Below are 4,836 nucleotides of genomic sequence, written 5' to 3' on the forward strand. Positions count from 1 at the left end.
TCTGTGTTCGATTGTATTCTCTGAAGGCAGTTACATAGGGTTACAGAAGGCAGGCGGAAGGAGGGAGAAAGGGAGGAAGAACTGTTGGTATAAACTTGTCTCACTTGCCTGGGGTGGGGGAAGGCCAGGGAGATAATAATAATTGCCAATTTATTGAGCCCTTACTCTCTGCCAGGAATTGTTCTAAGCACTTTGGTATGCAATTGCTTATTTAATCTCATAACAACCGCACTAGGCAAAGCCTATCATCATTCCCAGTCTAGATAAAAACAGTGACTTGCCTAAGGTACCATAGCTGGGAAGCAGTGGCGCTGGGATTCAAAGGCAACTGGATCATCAATCTCTTTCATGGTTATAACCCTGTGTCTATACAGGCTCTGTAACCCTGTGTCCCCCCACCGCCATCCCCCATCCACTTCCTGCAGTCAGGACATTAGCCCTCCAGACACACCCAGTTACTGTACTCAGCCTGAGCTTCCCACACACATACCCTTTGGAATCATAGGCCTGGAGGAGGCAGCCTAGGGGAGGGGAAAATCAAAGGCTCTCAGAGGGCTGAATATCAGTAAAGAAAGTGCATGACATAACCCAGTTGTATCCACACAGCATATTTCAATCTCCCCGCAACCCTGTGATGGGCACTGCTATGGTTTAAATGTATTCCTTATATTTCTTTCTTTTTCTCTTTTTTTTTTTTTTTTTTGAGACGGAGTCTTGTTATGTCACCTGGGCTGTAGTGCAGCGGCGTGATCTCCGCTCACTGTAACCTCCGCCTCCTGGGTTCAAGTGATTCTCTTGCCTCATCCTCCTGATTAGCTAGGATTACAGGCATGTGCCACTGCGCCCGGCTAATTTTTGTATTTTTAGTAGAGATGGGGTTTCATCATGTTGGGCAGGCTGGTCTTGAACGCCTGACCTCAAGTGATCTACCTGCCTTGGCCTCCCAAAGTGCTGGGATTACAGGTGTGAGCCACCACGCCCGGGGCAAATTTCATATGTTGGAAACCCCACATTCATATGTTGATGAGTGGGGCCTTTTCTTTTTTTTTTTTTTTTTTTTTTTTTGAGACGGAGTCTGGCTCTGTCTCCCAGGCTGGAGTGCAGTGGCCGGATCTCAGCTCACTGCAAGCTCCGCCTCCCGGGTTTACGCCATTCTCCTGCCTCAGCCTCCCGAGTAGCTGGGACTACAGGCGCCCGCCACCTCGCCGGGCTAGTTTTTGTATTTTTAGTAGAGACGGGGTTTCACCGTGTTAGCCAGGATGGTCTCGATCTCCTGACCTCGTGATCCGCCCGTCTCGGCCTCCCAAAGTGCTGGGATTACAGGCTTGAGCCACCGCGCCCGGCCTGAGTGGGGCCTTTTCAAGGTAATTAGCATTAAATAAGGTCACCAGGGTGGGGCTCCCATGATGAGACCAGTGACTTTATAAGATGAAGAGGACCGGGCGCGGTGGTTCACGCCTGTAATCCCAGCACTTTGGGAGGCCGAGGCAGGTGGATCACCTGAGGTCAGGAGTTCAAGATCAGCTTGGCCAACATGGTGAAACCCCATCTGTACTAAAAATAAAAATATTAGCCAGGCATGGTGGCAGGTTCCTGTAATCCCAACTACTCAGGAGGCTGAGGTGAGAGAATAGCTTGAACCCAGGAGGGGGAGGTTGTGGTGAGCCGAGATCACGCCATTGCACTCCAGCCTGGGTGACAAAGTGAGACTCTGTCTCAAAATGATGATAATAATAGTAATCAGATTCTTCCCATGCGGTGGCAAAAGTGACCATAAATAGCAGCAGGCTTATGGACTAACAGGGGAGTAACCCCAGTAAAGAGAGGTTCTTTCCAGATTTGTCCAGCCAGAATCTCAGCTGTCATACCCTGACAGGTCACATATCCAAATCACTGTGGCTCTTACCAAACACAGGTCATGTGATCACTTATAGAACCCACATAAAATGTGGAATTAAGAATGGTATTCAGGCCGGGCGCGGTGGCTCAAGCCTGTAATCCCAGCACTTTGGGAGGCCGAGACGGGTGGATCACGAGGTCAGGAGATCGAGACCATCCTGGCTAACACGGTGAAACCCCGTCTCTACTAAAAATACAAAAACTAGCCGGGCGAGGTGGCGGGCGCCTGTAGTCCCAGCTACTCAGGAGGCTGAGGCAGGAGAATGGCGTAAACCCGGGAGGCGGAGCTTGCAGTGAGCTGAGATCTGGCCACTGCACTCCAGTCCGGGCGACAGAGCGAGACTCCGCCTCAAAAAAAAAAAAAAAAAAAAAAGAATGGTATTCATCAGGGCTCTTCAGAGAGACAGAACCAATAGGATGGATGGATAGGTAGATAGAGGAGAGGGAATTGATGGGGGAATTGGCTCATTTGATTATGTAGGCTAAGAAGTCCCACGGCGAGCCATCTGCAAGCTGGAGACCCTGGGATGCCACAGCTTGGCTCAGTCTAAGTCTGAAAGCCTCAGACTCAGGGAAACTGACGGTATAACTCTTAGCCTGGGGCCAAAGGCCTGAGAACCCAGGAGGCCACTGGTGTAAGTGCTGGAGTCCAAAGGCCAGAGAGGCTGGAGTTCTAATGTCCATGGCAAGAGAAGAGGAGAGTATCTCAGCTCCAGGAGAGAGACCAGCTCAGCTATTTCTCTGTGTTTTGTTCTATGGTGGGTTAGGGGGAGCTGACTGGGTGGTGCCTGCCCACACTGAGGACAGATCTTCCACACTTCCTCCCGTCACACTCACATGGTAATCTCTTCTGGAAACACCTCATAGGTATTCCTTAATCTAGTCAAGCTGAGACCTAAACTTAACAATCACAAGTGAAAAAGGGCTGTTTTCTCAAAGGAAAATAGGGATGTAGTTATCAATAGAAAAGGGAGGCTGGGTGCAGTGGCTCCTGCCTGTAATCTCAGCACTTTTGGAGGCTGCGGCAAGAGGATAGCTTGAGCCCATGACTTCGAGACCAGCATGGGCAATATAATAAGACCCTTTCTCCACAAAAAATACAAAAATTAGCCAGGCAGGATGTTGTGTGCCTGTAGTCCCCGTTATTCAGGAGGCTGAGGTGGGAGGATTGCTTGAGTCCAGAAGTTCCAGGCTGCAGTGAGCTATGACCCAAACCATTGCACTCCAGTCTGGATGACAAAGCAATACCCTACCTCTATTTTTTTATTATTTTATTTTATTTTATTTTATTTATTTTTTTTTTTTTTGAGACGGAGTTTCGCTCTGTCACCCAGGCTGGAGTGCTGTGGCCGGATCTCAGCTCACTGCAAGCTCCGCCTCCTGGGTTTAGGCCATTCTCCTGCCTCAGCCTCCCGAGTAGCTGGGACTACAGGCGCCCGCCACCTCACCCGGCTAATTTTTTGTATTTTTAGTAGAGACGGGGTTTCACCGTGTTAGCCAGGATGGTCTCGATCTCCTGACCTCGTGATCCGCCCGTCTCGGCCTCCCAAAGTGCTGGGATTACAGGCTTGAGCCACCGCGCCCGGCCTATTTTATTTTATTTTAGACAGAGTCTTACTCTCATACAGGGTGGTGCAGTATCGCAATCTTGGCTCACTGTAACCTCCGTCTCCCAGGTTCAAGCAATTCTCCTGCCTCAGCCTCCCGAGTAGCTGGGACTACAGGCGCCCACCACCTCGCCCAGCTAGTTTTTTGTATTTCTTTTTTAGTAGAGACAGGGTTTCACCGTGTTCGCCAGGATGGTCTCGATCTCCTGACCTCGTGATCGGCCCGTCTCGGCCTCCCAAAGTGCTGGGATTATAGGCTTGAGCCACCGCGCCCGGCGGATGCCTACTCTTTCTACTCTTCTACTAGGTAACATAAACCAATATAATTGTGTTTGAGACACTTTTAGGCTCTGGGGATGCAAATATCAACTAAAATGCTGCCTCTGGCCTCCGACAGTATCTGTTGAAATCCTACCCGTGTTTAGAATCACAGCTTAAAAGCCACCTTCCTCCTTTAAGTTTTCCCTTATTCCCCAAGCAGGATTAACCCCTCTCCAGGGTATTGTCATTGCGCTTTGCTTTACTTCTCTTACATTAAGTCATGTCTTTGAGTTTGTATTTACTTATGATGTAATCATAAGTAAATACAAGCTTGCAGTGAGCTGAGATCCGGCCACTGCACTCCAGCCTGGGCGACAGAGCCAGACTCCGTCTCAAAAAAAAAAAAAAAGAAAGGTTAGGCATCAGGGGATTTCCAGGGACTTCTGCAGAGGGAGTGCTCCCTAAAGTGCTGATATGAATGGAACTCAGCTCTAAGGGCTCCCGGGCTCTGTACCTCTCTATTTCAACATTCCAAATTCCTGACAGAGAGACTCTGAGTAAGCTAGTTCATACTAGTGTTGGCCCTGAGTTTAATAATCAATGCCTGCCGGGCACGGTGGCTCAGGGCTGTAATCCCAGCACTTTGGGAGGCCAAGGCGGGTGGATCAGGAAGTCAGGAGTTCAAGACCAGCCTGGCCAAGATGGTGAAACCCCGTCTCTACTAAAAATACAAAAATTAGTCAGGTGTGTTGATGAGTGCCTGTAATCCCAGCTACTCATGAGGCTGAGGCAGAGGATTGCTTGGACCCAGGAGGCAGAGGTTGCAGTGAACCGAGATCATGCCACCACACTCCAGCCTGGCAGAATGAGACTGTCTCAAAATAAATAAATGAACAAACAAACAAACAAAACATAAATAACCAAAGACCAAGAGGACAGGATCATATAATACCGATGTGGCCGAGGGGCCCATTTCAGTGTCTGATTGCAGGGAGGAGGGGCAACTCCCAGGAAAAGAGGACCTGTGAGCTAGGCAGGTACACAATACATGTGAATGAAATGCAAGCAG

Source organism: Trachypithecus francoisi, unplaced genomic scaffold (assembly GCF_009764315.1).
Source record: "Trachypithecus francoisi isolate TF-2019V2 unplaced genomic scaffold, Tfra_2.0 Lachesis_group20, whole genome shotgun sequence".
NCBI lineage: Eukaryota > Metazoa > Chordata > Mammalia > Primates > Cercopithecidae > Trachypithecus > Trachypithecus francoisi.